Genomic DNA, 27,652 nt, shown 5'->3' on the forward strand with positions numbered 1-27,652 from the left:
ATTCTACAAATCTGTGTGGCCTGGAGGGGCCCCGCCCATGCCAAACCAACCAACTCTGCATTTTGTTTGGGAGCGGGGCGAGTGTGCCTCATCCATCAGTCAAAACACAGACCCTGACCCTGAACAAAATCCTGTGTGAGGTGTGAACGTGGGGTCTCCGGTGCAGCCAGTTCCAGACAACATGCCTGCAGGCAGCTGCATTTCTCTGGGTTGCTTGCTTCATGTGACTGACTGCCTGGAATCAATGCGCCCTTGAAGGTCACAAGAAGTAACTTTTCTCGTAACAGAAGAGACAGCATTGTGTGTTGTTTATTTTAGAATGAAATGAAGCAAACTTAGTAACCTTTTACGAAGAGAGGCATAATGTGCAGCGTGGTGGTGGTGTGACGGTCACAGCAGGTCACGTGACCCGGTCACCATGTGGTAGTGTAGTAGCATGAATGGAAAGATGAGCAGTACTGATGATGAGATGCACTGACCAGCGGCTGACTAGTATTAGCCGCCGCCGGCCATACACAGGCACACTGACTGTAGTACACACAGGTTTTTTACTGAAAACGTACTGGGAGTGAAACCCCAGCTTGCAATGCACCAAGAGAGACTACTGCTCCTGATGATAGCTGGCCAAGCTCGGGGTCTATAAAGCCTACTGCTGCAAAGATTGGTACACGAGATGAGGGTCATGGTCATCTGCATGATCAAAATCTTACTCTGGGGAAGGCAGGCTCCCTTGCTGAAATTCATCCAACTTTTCACAGTGCCAGTTGAGGATATGGGTGGAGCTAATAGAGGAAGTGGGTGGAGCCAAAGCAAAGTAGGCGGGGCCTCCGACAAAGGTTTGAGCACCTGCACTTCAAATTTTACAAATTAAGCACTGCGCATTTCCCAACTACTGATGATTGTGTGCCCTACGTTGAGCAAATCATAACTTTCGTTCTAAGCACACAGCCTCTTAACTAATCAAAGAGACTGTGGGGCCTTTTCTTACAGGTTCACTCCACAATCGTCTGAGGACCAATTTGAGATGGCTCCTAGCATGTTCTTGTAAAAAACAAATGAATGTGTCCAATTCCCCCCGTCGACTCGAAATCAAGCACTAAGTTACGAGTTCACCTCATCGAGACTTTTCCACTGTACACGCGGTCATGTGGGTATAACAAAAAGCATGACACGAGAGGTGAAGTCACTTACTACTTTTAGCAGGGGTTTCTCTCTGAGGAATTGAGGGCTTGCTCACCCTACTATCTAGCACACCAGACATGTGTAATACACACTGGCAATGTCAAGAGAAACGTTTAGTGAAATTTAAAAAGTGCAAAGGCGAACGAGTAATGCACATGCATCCTATGTGGATGCGGGGTGTGTCACGTTGGAAATGGCTGTGCATGTGTTTGCCCCCACAGCTAGGCTACTTTGCAGTAATGTGCGACAATCTGCTGCATGGCGAAATACTTATAAGGTCCCAAAGGCGAGACCGATTGCATTGCAAATGCTTGTTCATATTGAAAGAACCTTTTTTATGGATGTTGCATGAAACAAACACATTTCTCTGCAAAATGTCTGTAATAGACTTTCACCCATCGCCCACATTGAAAAATTAATTGAAGGAAAACGGTATTTAAATCAATCTGTCTAAGAATTACTCAAGGTCACCAGGGCAGGACTGCAGAAAAGAGCTGGCTCTATGAGGGGGCCCCCCTGATAGGCTGGGGCCCTGGGCCAGAGCCCACTTTGCCCATGCCTTAAAACGTCTCTGCCCACACACAGAACCTGTGACCAGGTTCCACCCCTCTGCTTATTTTGCACTTTTCAAAATAAATACGTGAATAAGTATCTGCAAAAAGGTGTGAACAAAACAGAGTAACACCCCTTGCACGGGCTTCTCACAAGTCTCAGTGCTTGCACACAAATGTAGGTGTTCTTACTGGGATCCGGATGCTTTTTTGAGTCATCACCTGCTCTCATTATGCATCCTTACCCAAACCCCTCTTTAGGATAGGATCCTCTTGCAAGAAACAATGCTCTAGAAGGGACAAGAATCACCACCTTAAATAACAGCAGGTATGCCTTCCTGACTGCTTTCCTTAACCTAGCAGTGAACTCATGAGCTAGAGGAGTTTTTTGACATCTACCTTTCCTATTGTTATTCCAGTTATTAAAGCTTCAGGCGAATAAGCGCTTAATGCTCTACGCCAGACCTAAACCACACCCGCCCGTAGGTGGAGGCCGTGGTTTTGCCACTCCCAGATTCGAACGTATGTGTAAACTGTATATTTCTATAAAAGTTTCTATGTGGCTTTTTCTCAGAGAAAATATTTCCTAGACTACTTTTTGGGCATTTTGTAAATATGTTTTTATGAAAAAGTACTGGGAGCAGGCTGGCATAACCACCTACCCTTTACATTCTGTACTACACTGTGTCCTGTACATGTTAAGCTCCTGCCCTGAAGAAGAGATTCATCAAAAAACAGCCAGGCCACATAAGAAGGTTGAAACGCATTGGTTGAAGGTTGAAACGCATTTACAAACTAAAGTGGACGGGAGACAGCTATTTTACAATAAAGAAAGAAGTATTCCATACAAAAGGCATGGACAGTATTGATTTCTCTAAGACCAATAGAATGACATCCGACCAATAAAGGGCCATGCAGTATATTTTTGATCCCACCGCTGAGGGTTACAACATGTCCCCAGCCCATTTAAATACGTAACCAGTCTTGGGTTACAATATTAAGACACTTTTTTGTAAACACATCATTTGTGGTTATGTATGTCGTTATTATGTAACAATGTTGGATTTTGTGGATATGTTATTGTCCATTGTGCTTGCTGACCTTTTCATAAAATGTGTATGATTTATCTATTGCACAGTATTGAATGTATTACGGGTAAAACACTGAAATCAAGTAAAACAAAAAATACCCTCTATATATGCCATGTCTTTTCTTTCTTCATTTTGTATAACGTGGTGGGTGCATAGATTCACATTTCTAGCAGGTGTTAGGTAGCTGGTCGATCGAAGAAAATTTTCAGAGAAGGACAGAAAGTCTTCAATGACAATTACAGATACAAACAATTGAGGTATTGGTTTATAAAATTAAATAGGATTTATGGTATGTGAGTACACTGTTTTGTTTAAAGCACTTGTAGTCATGAAGGCAGTCTCCAACACGTATTTTATAGTTGAGAAATGATTGGTCTGAATGTGCAAAAAAAGAAAAATTAAATGAAATAAAAAAAGAATCTACTCAAATGGAGAGAAATAATTTATAAATAATGTTTTTTTTATTTTTTTATTTTTTTTTTAAACCGTTTATTGCAATCTCAAGTATATACAAGTATGGGCCTACAACCTTCCGGCCGGCCGCTAAAGTGACAGAAGCAAATGACATACATACAATAAGGCACCTGACTTTGCAGAGACGAGAGAGAGGAGGTATCAGCAACGTAGGCCACATGACTCTGAGCCCACAATACGGTTTCGTTTTATACAACACAACAACATAAAACCACACCCGCAAGGCAACCCGCGATCGAAAATGACGACACATGCTCCTCCAGTGGGGGACCCCAATCATCCAAAGAAATCCAGAGAGGGGAAGGGAAACAGATCCGGGACTGGGAAAACAATGTGCCCGGGGCTAAGGGGAGGGGTCAACTAAGGGGATGGAGCTGGTGAAGTGGGAGGCAACGACGGCGGCTCGCAAATACCCCCGCGGTAGGCGTTCCAGGGGCCCCATATCTTCACCCATGCCCCAGGCTTACCCCGCGCCACATACACCACCTTTTCTCGGAACATGCACCAATCCATGTGTTCATTCCAGGCTTATAAATAATTTTAATATCTATTTCACGTCATTGTTTGGTGTCCAGTCTGAGTCGAACTGCTCCCACAAAGGAGAAGATTACCACAGGTTATGTTTCAGTTGTAAAACATGGCAGGAACACATTGGTCTAACGCTGATAAGAAAATGCAGCGGTAGGTGGTTAGTAAGCAATGAGAAAATGTTACATGGAAATTGTGCATGAAAAAGTTTGTGAAATAAATATACTAATGAAAAAACAGATATGACTAATGTCCAAAGCAGGACTTGCCCGTGGCGTAGTAGCATAGAAATACGTTTTGATGTTTCACTGTACGTGCAAGTGCAAACATTAGTGGAACAAGTGTTCCTTGTTGGAAAATATTAAAAATTAGAAATGCAATAGGTCTTGCATTTTTTAGAGTTAGAGCTATTGGCGTTGTAAATGATAATGTCTTTTACCTATGTGTTTTGAAGTGTACTGGATGTATGAACAGAGACACAGCGGCATGGCCTAGCGGTCTTTGAATGAGGAATTACCACTGGGACCAGAGAAGCAGGTAGCAACACTGTGTAGAGGGCTTAGAATGCGGAACTACCGACAGAACGTAAGAAGCAGCTAGCAGCACTGTCTAGAGGACTCAGAATGAGGAATCACCACTGGGACCAGAGTAGCTACTAGTAGCATTGGCTAGAGGACTAAGAATGAGGAATTACCGCTGGAACTATAGAAGAAGCTAGCAGCACTGGCTAGAGGACTAAGAATGAGGAATTACTACTGGGAACATAGACGCAGGTGCAGCACTGCCTAGAGGACCAATCATGGGGAATTACCACTGGAAACAGAGAGACAGCTGCAGCACTCAGATACTGCTGACACATTTGAGCAACAGTAATTACAGGCCTGTAAAATGGCAGCAGATGGCATGCAGCTATTTACCTTCTGCTGCACAAACTTGTGCAAATAAGAGAATAGGCAGAAGAGACCTGGAGGAAACCAATAGGTACTATTGTACTTACAAGTAAAGAGAGTAAACTGGACAAAAAGACTCCTAGATGGGTGCAGGATGGCCTCACTCTAAGTCATAATGATAAACAAAGAACATAGGAGTCAAATATGACACAGTACCTTTTTGAACATAGGAGAAGTGCAGTACAGAGATTGGTTATAGTAAAAGTTGAAAGACATAGTAGTTCTCCCACTAGGACTGCAATAAGCTTTTCTTCTGTGAAGAATAAAAAACATAGTAATGTCCAACATAAAGAGTCAGAGACCTGCAGCATCAACCATTGGAGTGAAATATATATAGTCTCTTCAGCAGCTAACAAAACTGGTGGATTAGAGAACTGGAGTAGAAACAAAAAAATGCACACCCCCCACACATATTTACAACACAGTACTGGGGAGTTTTAAATCAGTCTTAAAAGACCGGCTAGCCTTTTTGTGTGAAAAAAACGAGATATAGGGAATGATTTTACTGTGTGTTTGTAGAAAATTTGGTAGTTCAGTTTAAAAAATGAGGGTTTTTTTAACAGTGAGCAGCAGTGAAGGAAGATAAAAGAGTGGGCAACAGTGAGTAAACATGCAACCGGTGCCAATCGCAGGGGTGTGCATGGGTGCGAGGGAGCAAGCAGGGGCAGGGGAGACTAACATTGCTAACAGTAATACAGATTTTCATGTCAGCCTGCCAGCACGCTCCCAGGCCAATATTTATCAATCGAGATACCTAGTATAGTGCAGAACCTGGGGACAATTGCATGAAACGAACAGTGGTTCTACCACAACACACTTCTAAAAGCTAAATGGTTCATAAGTTTAAATCCCTTACTCAGTTAGGATAACTATACATGTTTATACAAAGCAATCCAAACACATATTCAAAGTCACTAGCACAAACTGATTGTGGTATTAGTTGTAAGGTACAAGGTGCACCTTTAGCGGAACACTTTCTTGAGATGCAACACTTCCACGACAGCCTTAAATGGAAGGTACTCGAAAAGATCCAAAATAACCTGAGGGACGGATCCTTGACAGCAACCATGAATCTCAGGAAGTGCACATGGATTCAACTTCTAGACTCCGTACAGGGAGCTTTAAATGAATCTGAGGAAATCTCACACCAGATTTCACTACTATGTACTGGCTAATTACTTATGCAAGCATTGTGACCTATGCCTATTCATTCCCAATTTGGACATGAAAATCAAATGTTTTGGTATGTCTTTTACTAATATGATATATAGATCTGTCGCATTTGTGTAAATACAATTGTTTTGCAATTTTTTGTATATATACCTTTACCAATGATACACGCATCCTTTATCCATTATTTAAGATATGCCACCTAAATGTATAATATGCTGCATACTATTTGTACATTTTTGTATATACACTCTCTCGCAAATCCCTGTGCATGTTTGCATGTTGGCATATATTAATGCATACATGCATTATGCTTTCGACCGTATCCTTCTTCCTACATTGTGGATATGTTTTTTGAAGTGTCTAACATGTCTCAAAAAGAAAACATAATTTCCTTGTATTGGCAATTTCCTGTTTATTTTTGTAAATATTTCTGTAAATATATTGGTGTCTAACTACACAAAATTAACAGCGTCACGCATGTCCTTAAAAGACATCCATGTTTAATATGAATGCGAATCTCGTGTAGACTATCTTGTGCCAATGAAAACATTGCATGCTGAATAGCATCTGTTAATGCACATAGATATTAGAGCACGCACTTACAGTTTACTGCTTAAAAATATACGTCACAAGTTGCTACGATAATATCAAATCGGTGCATCTGATACCATGAAGACTCTTAGAACAGTACATTTTTGAACCGGTATGGATACTTATACACGTTCCCTAGATACATTTTTGCCAACACTTTAGAACCCTTTCTATGGTGTGCTATGATATGACTAAGCACTCAGGAATTCACATTCCTTACGTGACAGCCGCCCTCGAGGACGCGGGAACTCCCTGAAGAGAGGACGCACTGACGACGATGCCGACGCGCGCCGATCAAAGGTATTTTCTAAACAATCAGACCTGACATTATCCATCTATATAACTGGGCCGCTGTGTAAATATTTTTACTAAATATTGCCTCCTCTATCACAGAGCCCACGGGGACAATCATTACTGGGACTCACGTATACCCAATAGTTTGCAACAAAACGCCCGCACCAAGTTACTGAGGAGACCTCAAACTAAATAAAGGTCAGTACCTCATGCAGTTTTATTTATTTCTTTTTTAGTGGGAATGACAAGTCACAAATATTTTGATCCATCCATTCTAACACGGAGTTTCCCCTACCCATCCTCGTTTTAGAAATGTACCGAACAGACTCAATAGGCACTGTGAGTTGGACCACTTCTACATTTTCAATATTTAGACTCTGTGCGCAAGAAGCCCGAGGTCAGTGACTCGTTTTCAATGCAATTAACTACATGCATTTTAAATCAACCATGGGCATTTTAGCTAACAAAAGGGTATGTATTCATTTAGGTAACTAGAGAGCAGGACGTATACATCCAGTATTGATTGGTATAGACCTTGAGTTACTTAGGAACTCCAGGAATAATCTAGTCTAGTGTCCACAGATTGGATTCCTTGGGAACCATATCGTCAAGGTGAGCACAACAGATAGGTCTCATCTTATCATCCACGTGAACAGTCAAAACACATGATATTTGAACGGTACACATCTCTTATTTTCATGCAGGCTACACACTATCTATCCAGTTTGTCCTGATGAAGACTCACGTTTGATGCTTATATGTAGCACATAGTTACAAGGGTCAAAATGACGACGCATAATTAGGAGCATCATATTCCATTTTGACCACCAAAAATTGATGAGATGTATTCTTTTTTATTTTTTTTAATTCTTTATTGTGTTTTCAAAGGTACAATCCATGTGCGTGTACAGATATAGCCCATAAACAACCATTGACCGTGACCGGTCCAATTTCTACTCAAGGAGAAGTCTTGATCTAATCTGCCCCTTGAAGATGTTCCCCTAACTGACAGTGATTTATAATTTTTTTCTTTTTTTCCCCCATAGTAGTTAAACTGTTAACTAAAGCAACCCCCCCATATCCTCCCTACCGGGCCCAACCCCCTAGAGGTCCTTCTATCATAAGATCAGTTGAGGGTATCCTCTTGCCTCCCCTCCTGTGTGTGGGGCTCATACCCCATGTGATGATCCTCATCCAACGATGCCTGTGTGGAATTTGGGGCACTTCCCTTTATCTCCTGGATCATTAACCCCCACGCCAGCAATACTTCTGGAAGTTTAGCATCTCTCCTAGTGCTACACATGTGCCCCTCCTCAGCCAGTGCCCACTCCCTCAAGTCTGTTTTCCAGTTCTCTATCAGCGGCACTCGTTGAGCTAGCCAGTGGATCGCTATGCAACGCCTAGCTGTTACAAGCCCCAATACCAAGAACTTCCTGCTTGTCTTGCGTTTAGGGTCTCGGGGAATCAACCCAAGGAGACAAGTACGCACCTCCATGGCAATCGTCCACCCTGTTATTCTACTTAGGTCCTCTAGGACCACAGTCCAGTATGACTGAATTGTTGGACATGCCCATACCATATGCGGAAAATCCTCCTGTACATATTGACATCTGGGGCATCTTGGATCTCTCGATCCATTCATAGTATGTAGCCGCTTGGGCGAGAGGTAGGTCATGTGAACTATATTATATTGTATCTGCTTAAACCTATTGCACACCACCACCTTGCGTAGGTTTTGATGAATTTTTCCCAATCTCGCAGCATAATTTCCTGTGGACTCGCCACCTGCCACTTCTCTTCTACTTTTAAAGGCCCACATTTTTTATCTTCCCTTAGCGCCCTGTATAGGTGGATGACAAGCTTTCTCCCTCCTGCCATGGCAATCATAGTGACCAGGGTATGAGTGTGTCTTGGGGCTTCTGGAAACATAGGCCATAGTTGCCGTGTCGTTGCCGCTATTTTGGCATATTGCAAAAATTGCCCTGATCCCAACCCAAAAGTATCTACCGCTTCCTGATATGTAATAAACCTCTGTTCAGGGTACAGGTCCGACAACATGAGACAGCCCCCTGCCTTCCATTTGTCAGTGGACATTACCCGATCGATGAGTGCGAAGGGTGGCTTAAGCCAGAAGTCTGCCTCAGGGGCAAACGGCCATTCCAGAATAAGTCTCCTGACCACCCTGTTCCATATTGCAGCGAGTAATCTACCCAGTGAGGGACATTGTTCCTGCCACCCTCTCATTTGCCAGAGGAGCGCACCCAACTGTCGATCTCCATATGTGTCTGCTAGTAGCGATCTTTCCCAGGAAGGGTCAGTATCTAACCAGGCTATAGCGTGCTGTAATTGTGATGCAAAATAATACAACTCTAGGTCAGGGATTTCCAAACCCCCCTTACCCCATGTGCGTTTCATTACTTCTAGGCTGACTCAACAGCATTTCCTGTTCCATAGCAATTGTATAAGCATTGCGTCGAGTTCTTTGAATACCTGATGCGGGAGTTCAAAGAAGGAACCCTGCATTGTAAAGAGACATCGAGGCAGAACCACCATTTTTATTAAGGCTATCTTGCCCATCAGTGAGAGCTTAAGTGTGTTCCAGAAGGCAATACTGCCTCGTACACCCCTGAGTATCCTCCCCATATTATGGTGATAAAAGATGTCCTTATCCCTGCTTATCCAGATCCAGAGATAGCACAGCGTATCTGGCGCCCAAGGGAGCCTCATCTCTGGGAGTTGGACACCAGCCCTCTCAGTCACTGACCCAACCATATATAATAATTGCGATTTTGTGTTGTTAATGTAGGCCTTGGCAATCTGATCTAAAGCCGCCAGCAATATCGGAAGCAAGTGGGCCGGTTCCTGCAAGTACACCAATGCATCGTCAGCATACAAAGATATAATATGTTCCCTGGCCCCGACTCGGATGCCCTGCCCCTGGAGAACCCCACGGAGATGACATGCTAAGGGCTCCATTGCCAGGGCGAACAACAAGGGGGAGAGCGGACACCCCTGTTGCGTCCCTATTTCTATTGGCATTGCATCTGACACATATCGACCAGTGCGAACCCTCGCCACAGGCTGAGTTTAGAGTAGTCTCACCCAATTCACAAACCTTCACCTATTCCCATTTTTAGAAGTACCCACCATAAATATTCCCATCTGATCAAGTCGAACACTTGTTCGATATCCAAGAATACCAGGGTACTCTGTTGGGCCCGGCCCCCAGTGATTGCATAATGTGTGCAAGACGGCATTACTCCCTGGTATAAAACCTGACTGGTCATCATGCACCAGCTGCCTGAGATATGGGAGTAACCTACTTGCCAGTACCTGACTAATGATTTTAAGATCTACGTTTAGCATCGAAATTGGCCTGTATGAGTTGGGGAGCAGGGGGTCATCACCATCAACGCTTCTCGCATTGATCTTGGCAATATGCCGGTCTCCCCGGCCTCCAAAGTGATATCCAGGAGCTTAGGGACCAAGACTCCCCCATATTCATATCCCGGGGGATTTAGCTGTTTTCAGGTGAGCGATCATCGCCCTCACCTTCTCCCCTCTGAAAGGAGCCCCCAGGGACTCCTAACTCTCCGGGTCGAGGCAAGGTAGGTCCACCTCGGCCAGGTAGGCCTCCATAGCGTGGGAAGTGGTATGGGGCTGGGGCTCGGAATATATCTTTTGTAAGTGTGCAGTAAATGCCCTATTAATCTTGTGTTGTGTATGGACCATTCAACTTTGTTCAGTTTTAAGTGACAGTATCGGGTGAGGCTGTGTCTCCATCCTAATCAAGTGCGCCAGTAGGCGTCCAGCCTTGTCTCCCTCCATGTACCATCGGCATCTACTCGTGGTTCTATTGTATTTGCCCAGTGATTCCCATATGTCCCACACCTTCCGCTGCTATTCTGCCCATTTGGCCGGCCCCTCTGTGTCTGTGGGAAGCTCAGTTTCTGTGACCGCTAAGCGTTTCTCCTGGCATTGTAAATCCTGCTCCAGCACTCTCCTCACCTCCACCTCAGTGGACATACACACCCCCCGCAACACCAATTTCTTCGCATCCCATTCAAGCGCCCTTGAGCGGCCGTATTCCATATTACTTCAAAATAGTCATCCAACCATTTCGCTATCGCCTCCGTTAAAGCCTCAGTGTTAAGTCTCCATAGCGGTATCTTGGATCTTGGTCAGCCTAGAGTGTATGCTACCAGCAGGGGGTAGTGATCTGACATATAGTGGGCTAGGTATCGTGTCTCTACTATCCGATTGGCTGCCTCCTTCTGTATAAAGAAATAGTCCAGTCTGCAATATGTGTTAGCTGCTGGTTTCTGACATGAGTACACTCGACAACCAGGGTTGCGGTGTTGCCATATATCCAGCAAATGATTGTTGCGGAGCACCTGGCGCAGAGCTTCTCATTATTTGGGCTTAGCTTCTGCTTTCGGGGGGTGTCTATCTAGCTGTCCGTCAAGGGTGCAATTGATGTCTCCTGCAATAATCAGTTCTACATCTGGTGCCAGGTCTAACTGCCCCAGAACCGTACCTTAAAATTCCTCATCATCATTGTTCGGAGCATATACATTGACCAAGCACATGTGGCGCCCGTCAAGTGTCCCCTCCACCACCACATATCTTCCGTCTGGGTCAGGATTACATTTGACAGCTTTAAAGGGGACTCCTGGCACCACCCATATAAACGCCCCTCTAGCGTACTCCGAATAGGAAGTCACAAAAAACTGGCCCCTCCACCGACGTTGGATATATTTCAGACAGTCTCCCCAGAGGTGCGTCTCTTGTAGAAGGGCTATGCTTTTCTTGTATCTTCTAAGATACGTCGCCACCCGGATCCGTTTGACCATGTTATTGAGCCCCCTAACATTCCACGTTATAAGTTTATAATTCTGTTTGTCGCCTGGCATGAGTCGAACATCCTACGGTTCCATCACAGCCATCGTATGTACAGGCGAAGCCCAAAAGTGTTGTGTTGGGACCCCCCCTTTTGAAATCTCCCAGGACCTCTGGCGACCCAGCTTGGAACATTCCCGGTATAAAACTGCAAAACATAACATTGTGAACTCCCACTCCCACCACCCACCACCCTCAGGCAGTAGTACTTCATTCTCATCACCCAACCCTGGTCTGAGGACTCAGGACTCCACCCCACAACCGCTACCCTCCCCTTAAATCCCCCCTGCAACTTAGTAAGCAACTACTACAGTCAGAAGAACGTCCGTAAAAACCCCCAGTCCTTGGTAAACAGCCAAGCTGTCCAGCACTGTGTGACCCCGCCCAACCAACGGTCTAGCCAGGCCGCCTTAGCGCACTACAGTTGGAGTGTCTGAACTGCCGTTTGGCAGAATAGTGACCCCCTCTAACAGCAATGTTCCCAACCCCCCTGTAGTCCCTGGGGCTGAAGCCCCTCCGCAGGTGCTGCGCCTCAGAGTCAAACCCCATCGCGGTCAAGTCCCGTACTTCCAGTTTCACTGACCACTATCCCCAGCACGGCAGTCCCTTTACTTGCCCACAAGTGTCTCAGGAGCCTCCAACGACCGTGCCGGCAGTGCCCTCAGGTTCCGATTGAGTTTCTTGGACCAGACACAATAGGGAGAACTGGTTTTGCGTCGGTATTCCCTCCACCTCTTCTCTTAGGGTGCCGTCCAGCCCCACCATGATTCGACCCCTGTCCGACACCTCCTGTGACCTGGGTTGTCGTTCTCCGGTGTGGCGCTGCTGGTTCCGTGCCGACCACTTCTCCTTCTTTGTTCTTGCCATCCATGGTTCTGGTCCTGCCCATCCAGGCCCTTCAAGTCCATCCAGCCCGTGGCCTCCCGCGGAGTGTTGAAAAAGTGGACCCTGTCGGCATATTGTACACGGAGCCAGGCCGGAAACATTAATCTGTATTTCACATTAAGTTTTCTCAATCATAGTTTGACGCCCAGGAAGTCGTTCCACAAATCTTGTACTTTTTTGGTATAATCTGGGTAAATATGGATATCTCGGTTCTCAAACCTAGGGGGACCGTTCGTGTGAATACACTGAAGGATCATGTCCGGGTCTCTAAAATTGAACAAACGAGCAATCAGAGCTCTAGGTGGCGACCCCGGTTTCAGGGGGGAGCCGAGGGAGCGGTGGGCCCTCTCCACCGCGAACATCTTAGAGAACCTGAGGCCAGGAAGGGCGGAGCCAATCCATTCTTCCACAAATAGGTCTGCCGTCAGACCCTCCGCCTTTTCCGGGAAGCCCAAAAAACGGAGGTTGTTCCTCCTCAACTGTCCCTCTGCGTCTTCTGCCCTATCTTCAAGACTAGAGGTGTGATCCTTGAGTGCGGACACTGTTGCCTGTAATTGCTGGACTTCATTCCGTAAGGAGTCCAGGTCCCCTTCTGTAGTAGTAACTCGGTCCGCCACCTTCCGTAGGTCCAGGCGCAAATGATTGATATCCATGGTCATACCATCCATTTTTTTACTCCAGCGCCACTCGTGATTCCCGTATGGCCTCCAGAATTTCAGCCTTGTCACGGGCCGCCGATCCCTGATGCGATCCTTGTTCAGGGTCTGGTCTAATGCATTCGGATGTGGTCAGGCCCGGCACCGTATACTGCATGATTTTGTTGGCCTGCGCTCCTCTGACAGGCCTTTCTTTCCCCATATCCAGTGGGAACTGGCTAAGGTGATCTCTGGGGCCCCTCACTCTTCAGCCACAGGCGTAAGAATCCACCCTGGGCCCGATCGGGGCCAAAGAATGTCCACGCAGGCCGTCCACAGTGCCCTACGTCCAGGGCAACAGAACACAGCTAGGTGAACCGCCTCTCAATGTACCACGCACCGTACACAAAGTCAGCTTATCTCCTCCTCCGGCCCAATTCCCAGTATGGACCACCCTGTGATTCACCAGGTCACCTCCACAGGGGTACGGCTGGGCGGCACCTCCACCGATCTGCGGAGTCCGCCTTAGGATTCACGGCCCAGCCTCCGCTGCTATTGTGCCCATAAGCAGGAGTCTGGGCCCCACCGTCTAGCCGTCCGCCTGTTAGCACGGACTGCACAGCATCATAAGCGCCTAATTCAGGGATATGCAAAGTCCGAGTGGGCCGATCGCGGCCCTTCTGGAGCACCAGGCCCGCGTGAAGCGCGCCCCCGGAGTCGAGATCGCGGAACGGCCTAGCGAGCCGCAGCCGCAGACTCACGTCCCCGGGTGTGAGCTCCCCGGGTTACCCTCTTCATGCGGCAAGGATCAGTGCTCCGGGTGGCTCTCCAGCCCTAGTTTCTGCTGCAGGGCCGGTCCAGATCCAACTTCAGAGAGGCCCTTTATTACTCAGCCGAGGTCCGCTCCGCCATCTTGCGTGGTGAAAGGCCGTCGCACCTCCGGGGGAATAAAGTTGGTTTCCCCAGTCTGAAGGCCGTTAGATCAGCACTCGTATAGGACTCCTGGAGCCAGGGGAGGTTCCGACCCCAGCAGCAGCATACAAGGTCATGATTCTGCCAGGATTTGATCAGCATTACGGCATACAGGCCAGGAGCTGTGCTAAGCTGTGACTAGCCGGCCATATTGTCAGGCCAACCCCCCTTGAGATTTATTCTTATGTCATTGAGAGAACATATATATTTTAACTCCGCTGCTTAATCTTTATGTTAATTATGTATGTAGCTAATACATTTGTTTTGATTTATGTATACTATACACCTTTCTTCACCTTGTCTCACCCGTTTGCACCAGAAATGTGTGTTTGACCTGTTGCTTTGAGATACAAATCCTCTTGCTTAAAATAAATTTCATAATAGCACAATAGGTTTGTGCTAGTCACTTTTAATATGTGTTTGGGTTGCTTTGTATAAACATTTATTCTTATCCTAACTGAGTATGAGATATAAACTTATGAACCATTTAGGTTTTAGAAGTGTGTTGTGGCAGCAAGCTCCCAGGGCCACATGAATAATGTTATTTTTCAATGGCACTATAGTTATTATAATGTGGTGGCACTGGGGTTTAACCAGCAATCCACTCCTCACCTAGTAAACTGTGGTTTCTCTCAGTCTGGCTCTATTCCTTTACTTCCCTCCTCATCAGCAGTGAAACTGCATTATTACGTTTGAACTTTGCACACCTCTCTGCTGCCTTTCAGCTCACGTCTTCGCAATCATCCACAAGGTCGGTGGCATTCCCTGAGAGTGCTCATGAGCACCATCAAAGGCATGCAGAGACTTAGTGAAAATGCTGGTCTCTGCCACTGGGTTGCATGCCAAATCGCCCAATGTTGACATAGCACTGTGCATCCAGTGCTGGGCTTGCATTTAAGAATATGGTGCACTCGGGGAGTTTTAGTCTTTGGAACTAATTGGGGGTGGGGGGGGAGCCCTGCTCTGGCAATCCTTTGAATGTTGTACTACACATCAGAGAAGGTTGCTAGGTGGGCTAACATTAACACCACCAACAGGAGCAGGTGCCCGAAGTGTGGTAGCATGCTGCAGATATTATCCATAGGATTGCCAGCTGTGCAGATTTAAATAGCTACATGTTTGAGATTGCCCTGCTGTTATCCCAGCACCTATCACTAGGTGTCCAGCTCTCTATAAAAAATATTATGTTGGGATTCAATCCCGAGGCTGGCCCGAGTCTTTGCTGTTGTCTCCACTGCTGGAATGGGTTAGTCAGATGCATGTGGGTGGTGGACACTTCTCTGTCAAACCTTCTATCAAACCGAGACTGCCATCCTAGGGCTTAAAAGAAATAAGGGAGAAAGGAGTCTTCATAAAGATATGGGCAGCTGTATTTTCGCCCTGATTTTAGACTTCGCTGTGCTATCTCTCATGTGCCTAACCCAGTATGCTGCCAAGTGTTCTTATTTAACTTTTGACTGATTTTTTTAAATATTTATAGCTGTACCTGTATGATATGATGACATTTATTAATTGCTTGTGACCCCACCAAATTTCATTAAAAAAAAATATATTTTCCTTTTGAAAGATCAATAACTCGCAGTGAGTGCTTTAGTGGGTATAATTAAAATATGAATGACACACAAAAAGACCAATGGATGAAGAGTACTGGCTGAAAGTCCATAACAATTGGTCATAAAGGCACAGGCCATTAGTTTTCTGGTGTGATATTAGCAAAGTCCTTTTGATGTTAGTTAACTTATATATATGTTATAATTATTATTAGCTATGGCATTAGCCAAGACCTTTTAATGTATGATATATTTTCTCATAGGGGCCTTCTTGGTTGGCCAAGACCTTCACTATTAAGGATTTGATATGATAAGTTTTGGCAGGACATCCAGCAGCAAGAAATAATGAGATTTAAGCTCCACCCTCGTGCTATCCGCAATGAGAAGTGCCAGGGAGGCTGGCAGATGGCAAGACATCAAGGAGCACAAATTAAGGGGATTGAAGCTTCAACTCCTACTATCACCAATGAGAAGTGCCAGGGAGGCTGGCAGAGGGCAGAGTTTGGCCAGGGATACAGGGTGCTGTGATGCTTGAGTGCTTGAACTAAATGTTGGTGTGGGGAAGAGTATTGGGGCGATGGTGGATGTTGAGGCAAGAGAAAATGTGTCAGGGCTAGCCAAACATGGAATATGTCACCAACCTCTGAGAAGCCAACTAGCAGGGACGACGGGTAGATGCAAGATCCCCTTCTTCCCTTTGGCATAACCCCCCACAGCGAACCAAAGGTCAACGCTCTGAGGGAAAACACCCCGGGAAGAGGGGAAGGGATAAAACAATAAACAGCGCTGCTAGGCCTGTTGTCTTCTTTCAAGTTACATGGGAGAGCAAGGAATACCCAGGACAGGAGCCACTTCTTTCACTTGAATGCTACAGAGAGGCACAAGAAAGAAAGTGAGGTGTAGAGGAGTAGAGGGCACTTACACAATGACTGCAGCGAGCCTGACTCCCCCCCTAAGACTTACATAAGGCCACCAACACAGGAAACTTGCAGAACAGACACAAGTAATCTGTAACCATTATGGTTAGCAATAATCCAATGAACACTTACCTGAAGACCCACTCAGGCAGGAAACCCAGAGCGCCTCTCTGATGGGCTGTAAACTACATGATCCGCTTAACAAGGATCTGGAAACAGTCTTTGGAAGTTGCGCTGGAAAGACGGCAGCCACGATGAACCGGAAGGGCAAGATCTGACTCAGGAAGCAGTTTGTCAAGCCCCGACAAACAGAAAGGAGGGGCTTATGTAGGAAAGGAAATTGCCAGACTCGTTCCCAGCCCTGTTAGCAGATCGATGACCCAATGACTTCTGGGAGATGCAGCTTTCCTGCGGTTTCACGGGGAAAGAGAGGTCGGGCAGCAGTCTCCCTCCAGTCACCGCATGATAAGGGAGAAAGGTGGAAACATAACGAGCGTGTGCGGCAGAACCCTTCTTCCTATGATTTCTCTGCAGAACCATGACAAAATGTTTGTGGGTGCTCTGGTGCTCAGAGCAAAAGATGGGGCCTAATGCTCCTAACAGTGCCATTTCTCCCAGTGCTTTTGAGCGGCTCTTTTCCTGCTGCTACGCCACACCAAAGCTGCTCCTATTTTGTTTTGTATTTACCTTTGGTTGCCTCCCACTTTACAAAACTCCCAAACTTTTGAAAAAACACAAATGCGAGGTTGTAAGTCCACAGACCTTGAAAATTCCCACAATGTTGACATCATTGTGATTATTTGCTCTTGTTTTAGGCTTCCTGTAAATAAAGCGGCCCTTCACCATCTCACTCAGCTTTAGATACTGGGACCTGTTAGCTGCTTTATCCTGCTTGTGACCCGTGGCCATTTTATCTACTGCTGCCAATCACTTTTGAGTGTGAAATTAAATTCCTTGCATCTTGGGCACGACTGCTACTTTGCTAACACAGAGTCTAACAAATTTCGGCCCCTCTGGCACATTAGCCCTCCAGCTCCCAAAATACCTCCTTGAAGGCTTGCCCTTCATTATTAGTCCTGCTAAAATGTGGGTCTACAATCACTGTTTTCACCTATCTGCAAGTTCAGCAGCTGTCCCTGGATGTTCAGTGGGCCAGCACTGTTTACGCAGGGCAGAGTGGAGCTTTCAACCCTGCAGTTGTTTGCTCTGGACATACCTGGGGCAAACCCTGCAGTGTTCACTCTGTAGCCACAGGGAAGTCATGATCCATATCAATGTGCATACAGGAACCGTGGAGCAGCCCCACTGGCAGAACATGCAGTGGTGGCAACAGGCACAGCATGAGTCAGAGTGTCTAATCGTCACCACAAAAAGAAGGGCAACAAGCCATAGAAAAACATCCAAAAGTAGGCAAAAGTACACAGTGATCACGCTAGGAAAGAAAAAACAATTCTTCACTCATTTCTATCGTAAAATCATAATTTTGTTTAAAAAAAAGAAGTGCTCACAGCAGTAGTGCGTGCCCTCTCCTTTTAAACCACGTACCCCCTCATCCTGCTTGTTTTTGCTGGCATTTATAAGCTTTGACGGGTTGGTTAAAAGCAATAAGAATGGCTGACTTGGAGTGGGGGATCCATACTCGAGCCTTAGTGTTGGCTCAACATTCTGTGAATCGAGGACAATCTTTTATTATACAAATGCCCAGGTATATTCTACTAATTTAAATTAGACCAAAATAATGCAGCAATCTCCAAGGAGTGGTGGGGGCGGGCAAAGACGACACAGGGAGAGAGCATAAACGTGGCTGCTAGTTCCCGAAGCAATACCACGTGGGAGTTAACTTGTGAAAAAAGGTAGGCCATGCACCAGCCATTAGCCATTTACAGACTATAATTTTTGAATGACACAGACAATAGCCAATCCACAGTGGTAGGAGGAGTCACACCCCACAAAGTACATACAACAGATCACCTGCCAGTGCAAGCGCTGTCTAGGCTCAACCTAAAAAAGTGGAAACTAACAGCCATCATTAACAGGAAAATGTATTTTCTTTAGTATTTTTGATTCAATAAACAATTTGTGGGGTTGCTCAAATGGCAGTGGGCTTTTGCACTCCCATTCCTTGATCAGCTCTGCCAATTTCAATTTACATATGTAAAATGTGGGATTTATCTGCCAATCCTTTTCTTTTTGGATCCACTTTATCCATTCTTCGCAGTTTGTGCATGTACTCACAGGGCCAGATTTAGAAAAGGTTTTCTTTTGGATATGAGTAAATTCACAGCAGCTTTCATCATGTGCAATTTGAGATGCATTTGTTCAAAACGGCTTGTGCACATGCTTCTTGATTCCAGGAAAATGTCGCGCTTATGGTCAGCTAGGGGGCTTGGTCGGCTTAGATTCCAGTCTGCCACTTATTCACCGAAAAATTTGCTCGAATCTTCAACTTGTGTACTGCATTTGCCATCTAGCCCCTTTTCATATTACCAGTTCTGAAGCTGTGAGAGCCTATTCAAGCCTTAGCATAGCACAACAATTAAAGGTGCCAGTTACTACATTGTAAATTACACCTCCCCTCGTTGTTTTCCAGTAGAGCAACAAATCGACCAAAGCTTTCCATTGAAGGGCAATTCAACAATATGGTATCCCATGTCTGGATAAATTCAAAGTTTCGAAACCCTCTTTACCCCTCCACTTTTAGTACAAACCCCCACACTCTGCCCAGTTCCCTTCCCAATGCCCAAAGTTCTATTCCATCTAGCGATTTCCAGGTCATTCCAGGTCTATGAATCTAGACATAGCTTCTTTCGCTCAGTGTCTCGGAAAAAGATGCAGAAGTCAGAGCACTGGAGTTTTTAGCGATATGTATAGCAGTAGTTTTGGTCATGAACTGTAATGATTCCCAATGCATGGTAACTGAAGTGCAATCTGACGTTACGGAAAAAAAGTCACCCCATATATGCACAGTGCTTTGCCTTCCACTTGACTAAAGCTGATAATAAGTCGGGATCAGCGGGCCTTGAAACTGGCTTTAAAACTATGGCCATGATTATCGGGAGGCAGGAATGAGGACCGGGAATACGTTATTTACTGCACCTGATAAATGGCAATACCCGGGCGTTGGGGTGGTGTGACACTCAGAAAAAAAAAACTGTATTTGGAAATAGTTACTTACCATTGATATTTCTGCAAGTTTCAGTTCTTCTTGCAATGTTTGCCCCGTACAGTTTGGCAAGTAGAACCTGTTGAAATCTGCAGAAAATGGTAGTGGATACTCTAGTGATCGCATTCAAATCACTGCTCAAGCTCCTGTTTCCAAAGGCGTTGGAATGTAACCTTGGATTCATAAACTTGCATGCATTTCTTTATGATTTGAACTTAAAGTGTCTTTAAAACATCTATAATTTAAACTTAAGTGGAAATGTACTTATATTCCGATCTGCCTATGCAAATTGTCCTTTATTCAACTTCAGAAAATTGTGCCGGTTTGTTATGTATTTCCAAGTGAATGAACATCAAGCTTTGAAAATTGTTAGAACATTCTGAAATAATGTGAATAGCCTACTTGCACAGTGCATTTATACAAAACGTAATAGATGTTTCTTTTACACTTATCATATAAGAAAGAAAGGGTAGTGCTATTGAGGTGTTTCAATTGTCAGTGAAGTGCTTCGAACATATCCTCACCCACCAGCTTACATTATTGACAAAAGGAAACTGGGATGAATCAACAACATAGGCTATTCGGCACTATCGACCTAAGGAGAGTTTAATGGGTGTAAGGTTATGTAATAATCACTGAGGATAGATGGAACTCAACGCCATTATTGATTTGTATCTTAACATGGATTTTTTTTTTCAAATATATGGCTTCATTAGACTTTGTGCATTCTTCAAATTGCTTTTTTTTCTATAGAATTTCAAAGATGATCCTGTTTGTGCTTCGCTCACGGTATCAAAGTAACATCAGAGAATACAATTCTAATCCCATCATCCTACAATAGTTGCACATTGTTATAATAGAAAACATTAAAAGTATCTAAGCTACTTAACACTACTTGTATGAGGGACAGAGACAGAAACGGGTTAAAGCAGTGCTGTCTTCAAAAACACTTCCAACATGTGAAAACTGTTTTCAGAATCAATACATTATCAATTTATTATGACATTTCACTCACTATAACCTACTCAGCACACATAAGCAGTGTTTTATTCAGTTTAACAAGGGATGGCTCAATGCATACAGGACTTTGCCTTCTTGTTAGACAATTCAAACTGTTGACCTATTGTTTTACATGTTCTTTTATTTCTCCTTACCTGTGCACGTGTTTATTCTTACCTATAGTTAAAAAATAGCTAACCATGGTTTTATTTTCACCACAATTGTTTCCCATAGAGTTGTAAAGTAGCATCAAATATTTGTTAACAGCAATCATAGGTATCAATTAAGAAAGTGCTTTCCATTTCAGTTTTACAGTGTGTTAGACCTGGCATGTTTACTGTAGTTTCCCCAGTCTTTTTGCCTCTGCCTCCTGTATTTTTGCTATGTGCTGAATTTCGTTTTTGCTGCTCTAGATGCTTTGGGCAACTTACATTGCTGATCAGTGTCAAAGAGTAAGTGTTCTCTGTATAATGTATTGTGGTATGATTGGTTATCCATGATTGACATATTTGATTTACTGATAAGGCTTTTTAAAGTGCACTGTGTGTGCCAAGGCCTGTAAATCAAATACTATTAGTGGGATTGCAGCACTTATTGTTCCACCCATTTGACTAGCCCTGTAAACGTGTCTCAGACCTACCACTGTAGTGTCTGCGGACGCACTCGTAGACTGCCTTGTTGCCCTAGCAATTGCACCCACTTGTCATGCCCAAACCTTCCCTTTACTTAGACGTAAGGAACCCCTATGGTAGGCCCAAGGTACCCCCCTGAGCAGGGTGCAGTGCACGTAAAAGGTACGACATGTATTGGTGTGTGTGACCCGTCCTGATAGTGAAATACTGTGTACTTTGTTTTTCATTATTGAAAGTTTTTTTAAGCAATCGCTACACATGTAGGGCCATATGTAGGTAGCATACAATTTACCACTTCTTAAATACCGAACTTTACTGAATCGGTATTTAAGAAGTGGTAACTTGTATGTAGGTAATCAGTCGGTAAATATTACCGATTCGGAATTGGTCGGTAATTTAGAATCGGTATTTACCGATTCGGTAATGGTAACTGGCTTCCCATTGATTCCTATGGGCTAGGAGGTTGGTGTGGCACTGTGTCAAATGCAGCCGAGAGATCTAAAAGCACAAGTGCTGCTTTGCAGCCGGCATCCAGTCAGTCTCTAATCGCCTCAGTCACCTCAACCAGAGCTATCTCGGTACTATGAGAAGCTCTAAAACCTGACTGGGCAGGGTGGAGAGCCCCAGAGATCTCAACCAACTCAGAGAGTTGTTTATGGGCAGCTTTCTCACAGATCTTAGCCACAGCCGGAAGGAGGGAAATAGGACGATAGCTGGCCGGACATACAGGGTCAAGAGAGGGTTTTTTCAATAATGGAAGGAGCTTTGCTTGCTTCCACTCAAATGGAATCGTGGTAGTCTGAAGAGACAGATTCACCATATTGTTAATTTCCGGGTTAACTGTATCAGCCACCGCTGCTAGAAGCCTAGCACGGCAAGGATCAGTAGGGGAGCCTGACTTCAGACATTTAAGTATCGACAGAGTGTCGGAGAGGAATATAACCGAAAAAGTGGTCAAAAAAAGACCAACCATGATTGCCTTAGCCCCCATGGGAAACTGTTGTGTCACCAGAAGCTGGCTAGAGGGCCCCAAACCATCCTGAATGGATTTAATTTTATTGCAGAAAAAAGCTGAAAGTTTTTCACACCAGTCATTCGAGCCTGGTAGGGTCCTATAGTCAGCTCTAGGATCAAGAAAACTCTGTACGATTGAGAACATTTCTTTAGAGTTGTTTTTAGATTGTGCAATACGCTCCGCAAAGTAAACCCCCTTGGCCGTCTTTACCATAGCAGTATACTTTCTGAGCATTTCTAAGAGCTAATTGGAGCTGTGAATAGTAGTAGCGCTCCTGCACCCCATCGTAGGGAGGTCTGCAACTCATACTATGATCCACCACTACACAAGGGTGCATGGAGGGGATTATCAATGGTGGGTGCCGCCTCTCGGCATCACTGGCCGGATGATGTTAGGCTGGCTGGATGCTGTGGAGGGTGAGGCCTCTGGGCTGCTCCGAACTTGTGTGGCTGGAACGCTGCAACTTCAAGCCTAAGGGGGCCCTGCTGCATCAACTGCATTGGTAGGTTCACCAGCAGACTTGGCGGTGACTGCTGTACCCAGGCTTGTGAAATCCTACCTGGCTGAGGCTCCTGCTGGCTCAGTCACAGATTTGGAGAGAGTGCAGCGGATTGCACCACGGTGTCAATGTCCATGTAAGGAGAAGGTGGGACGAGTAGCGCAGGACGCCTAGGGGTCGAGTCGCCCAGGTCTCGCACACGTAGATAATGCACCCCTAGTGGCAGCTCATCTGCTATGGCCGAAGAGCATCACCCCACTGCTTTCAAGCAGTGCAGAAGAGCAACAATCATCACATGATGATAACTTACTGATGTAACCGTGCTATGTTTACTTTATGGGTGGGAGGCTGGCTAGGACTGCTCAAAGCACGGGGCACTGACTCAAGTGCGCAATGACTGTTTGGTCAGCCCACTCAGCCCACCCAAAGCAGTCATGCGCACTTCCCTGTTCGTAATGCAGGCTGCATTACAGTCTGCATGCAGAACATGCCCACCCCTCCAGCCTCTGGCTGCATGCTATGTCCCGTTGCCAATTACCAATCCCACCGCCGCATCGCAGCATTGCGATTGGCTCAGGGGAGGGAGTCTGGCTGCCTACTTCCTGTTCCTGGAAGCAGACGCAGGAGAGCAGGATCAACGAAGAGACGGGACCTGGCTTTGAGGTAAGACTTCCCTTATCAAAATATTTACAACATCCGCTCACACACACATCCCCGCGTCCACGCCCCATCCAGTGTTCTTTTCAGCGTTTACCACCTCACAGCTGTCCAGCCCCCCCAGCACTTCTCATTGGCGTCCGTTGTGCCCCCATGCACAGTGGGCATACCACTCATGTGCCAAAGGCACATACGTGGCTGCAACGCATGCCATAACATCGCATTCCATTACGTTCCATTGCATACTAACACTCGCCACATTGCAACAGTAGAATAGGTGTTGCATAGAGGAGACATTAATATCACTATTCCCACTTCAGTGAGTGCAACACAAAACTAACCTTTGCCCCCCAAACCCAATCGTGAACCCTGGAATTCCTTTTTGAACACCCATAACACAACCAAAAATCAAATTTGACCCAAATGCACACCCCAATTTCCATATTTTACTCCAAAACACACCCCAAATTCCATATTTTACCCCAAAACACACCTCAATTTTCAGACTTTACATCCTAAACCCATACTGACCCGAAAAACTTTTAATTACCCCATTACTGAACTCACAATGCGCCGTAATCAGATGCGATGTAAAGGCACCTGCGTTGTCGGAGTTGTGTTGTTAACGATGTACTGCCTGTGTTGTAATGGTCATGTCCCGTGCCAAAAGCAAGCCATAGGCTACGCCATTCATGTCCGTCTGCCCCTGGACTGCGCTCAGCACCAAGGAACCTTCCTCTTGGACACTCTACTACTACGATGCCAGCACCCTCCTCCCCATCAACCCTGGACGCCACCTCGCCTGTCAGGACGATCCTCTGGTCTGAACTGGACATCACCATCGCCATAATTGATGGCTGCAGTGTTACCCGCAAACAGCACTCCGACCATCAAGGAGGAGGCATTGCCATCACCTACAGAAGCACACTCCGACTAACCACGCACTCTAATGACCCAAGGGTGACCATGGACCACCTCAACTCCCAGATCTCGACCAAGCCCAAGCACATCCACTGTGGCACCCTCATATGCAGGCCACCCGGGCCATCGCTCCCCATTCTCCAATACCATTGTAGACCTCATGGCACCCCAGGTCTCCCATCCACCAACGACATCCTACTCTGTGAACTCAATTTCCACCTTGACAACCCCAGTGACCAGGACACCACCCCCTCCTGGCGAAGGTCCCCTACATCAGACGCAAGCAGTAAGTCACCTCAACAAGCCACACAGCAGGAAACATGGTCGAGTACGTCACCTCCGCCAGTGGGAACTTCAACTACAGCCACAACACCGGACTCTCCTGGACCGACCATCATTGATAACATCAAGTCTACACCTTGCTCAATGGATGCCACTGCCATCATCACACCCCCTCACAGCTGGATCAAGGCCATCGAAGAACGTCTCATCAACTCCCTCCGCACCAACACTCCACCAATGCCTCCAAACAATGACACCACAGAGGGCAACAACCACCGATGGATCTCCAACAACGCCGACATTCGGGCACCCCTCATGAACGGCAGTGTATCAGTACCTTCCACCTGCCTGATGGCAGGCTTGGGGGTGACGCAGTGCCACAGGGATAGGCTGGCCCCATGCATTGCTTGGGTTGCGTCATGGTTGTGACATGACTGCAGCAATGAGTGACTTTAGCTCAGACAGATACGTCAGGATCCCTGACGTATCTGTCATTACTTGCGTAAGGGAGCGCTGTCCAGTGAATACAGTTCATCTATGCTGTCGCAAGAAGGGCGTAGTGAGAGGTTTTAAAACGCTGTCTTGTTGCAGTGCTGCAACACATTTCATCACTAGGGCCCAGGAATGCACACTATCTTATTGATGGTGCACATTCCTGCATGTAGTTTTATCGCAGGGCAGCGCTGCAACATTACTTGCAGTGCTGTCCAGCACCAAAACCTGCTGAGATGTGGCCCCAAGTGTTATCCCCATTTTTAAGACCAGCTATTTTCTGGTCTGAAGTAACTGCTCTAACTGCAGTTAGAGCCAGATTTTTTTGTCTTCAGAAGTTCAAGGATCCCCTTGTGAATACAAAGTAGTGGTGTTTGCGGCCGTTTTTGCAATGGAACGCCTCTCCTGCATATAATTATCGCTAACAGAAGTAGCGATCTTTACAACGGATGTTTTTGCTCAAAAACTGTCGCTAACGGCTGTTAGCAACAGCTTGGTAATAGGGCAATAAAATTATCTTCGTATTAGCGGCAGAAAAGTGCTGCTAACACAGCAATATCTCCTTGTGAATATCCCCGATAGTTCATCAATCACCTTGCCAATTAGGCAATTGGCATAAGAATATATAAGTGCACTAAAGTGAATACTGACTAGTTGCACCAGTCAGCCATCCCTAGGGAGACATTTAGGCATAACATCACAGCAAGTTCGCAAACCCCAATACTTCTTAAATGCACATGTTATGAAATCATTGGGTAAAACACCATTACTGCACATGTATTATGTAGCTCCTGAAAAGAATATTCCTTATTCTGTTAATATAAGGTATGAGCACATTATACATCAGGGTACAACATATTAATCAGTTGGATAATGCACACAAATTTGGGAATCACCATATCCGTAACACCCTAAACACAGAGGGTCAATCCCTTACAGCTGCAGGGAACCCATAGGAACCTTTGCCCCCCATATATGATATGCAGTATTTTACGTATTCCCATTATGATACAGGAGCCTTTGCATTGCTTCTAGCGGAATTACAGTAATTTTGCAAAGCAGTTCTGTGTGTTTTACTCAGGGCCCCTTTGGACTGGAAAGGCAGCGATCATCGCAGGGACTGGGAGCCCCTCCCAGGTAGGACACAAGAGGAGGGGGGAAGACACACAATCAAGTACCATGGAGAGCCTCCTCTGGGCCTAGTGGGTAGAATAGCTTCGAGCAGCTGTGGACCCCTGCAGTCTACCTCACAGCAGTATGTAGACTGGAGCCCTCCAGGCCCTACCAGGCTGCTGCTTTATTTCTGGCCTGCCCCAAGGTATGCGAGGAATGGAGCACGCCGGGCGGACTCACCCGTGAGGTTCCCACCTCTCTATCAGGGCAAGTAGTCACTTTTCGGGAGCCCACGCCACCTCCCTTGGCCTCAGCTGATCTCCAGGAGGTGAGGCGGAGCAGATGCACTGAGTGTATCTGGGCTGTCCCTAGTCCCCTAGCAGCCAATCACAGCATCAGGTGGTGCTGACTTCACTCTGCCAGGTCACATACTTGCGGCGCCTTCAGTCTTACAGGTGGACGCGGCTTCACTCCGGGGAGGCTCTTCTTCCTCTCTGGGGACAGAGTGTCAGCACTCCCCATGCATTTTTACCATGGATTGAGCCCACACCAAGGGCTCTGTACACAAAGGGGGTGGCGGTTTAGCCCAGAACGTCCTCCTGAGCATTAACAACCACAACTTTTTGTCATCTAAGCAGAAACATGTTGACCTAGTCATATAGAGAATATCTATATCCCTATTTCTCACACTGTTTTTTACTTCTATCCACCTGGGACAACCAGAAATTAATTTGTCCCTTGAGGAGATAATTTTAAACTCACATTTTTGATTTACTTTGCACTCTACCCCTCACTCATCGTATCATTGTATGAGACAAAACACCTCACGCTCCTTTCCTGTTGGAGAATTGTAGCCCACACTGTGCACCTTGCTGTCGCAGTGTGCAAGAGGGAACCCAATGATGAAGCATGTCACCTTTGGGTGAGTGAGTGTTCTCGTCTTTACACAAATTATTGTCTTTCCAACATTCAACCTTTCTTACCAATTCCCAACTTTCCTTTTAGGTGTAGTTGACACACCATCCGGGTATCTCTTGTGAGTATTGCATTTTAGGTGCGGTGACCTTGTTGTGAGATTATGGACTCAAGGAATGCCAGTGGGCATACTGAGGAACCTATAGTGGAATCAGAGGATTTAGATTGGCAGCAAAATGAGCTATTGGGTCTGCCTGAAGGGAGGGTGCTCT

The 27,652-nt window shown here is 45.8% G+C and overlaps 1 long non-coding RNA gene across 1 annotated transcript in view; it reads right to left on the minus strand.

Annotated features, from left to right (window-relative positions):
- LOC146817317 (uncharacterized) overlaps nucleotides 1–16,959 on the minus strand; it is a 348,140-nt gene extending 331,181 nt beyond the window's left edge. The window contains exon 1 of the long non-coding RNA XR_014962530.1: nucleotides 16,825–16,959. This is a non-coding gene — a long non-coding RNA (uncharacterized LOC146817317). The remainder of the gene's footprint in view (nucleotides 1–16,824) is intronic.
- Between the last annotated feature and the right edge of the window lie 10,693 nt (nucleotides 16,960–27,652).

This window comes from Triturus cristatus, chromosome 6 (genome assembly GCF_964204655.1).
Source record: "Triturus cristatus chromosome 6, aTriCri1.1, whole genome shotgun sequence".
Classification (NCBI taxonomy): domain Eukaryota; kingdom Metazoa; phylum Chordata; class Amphibia; order Caudata; family Salamandridae; genus Triturus; species Triturus cristatus.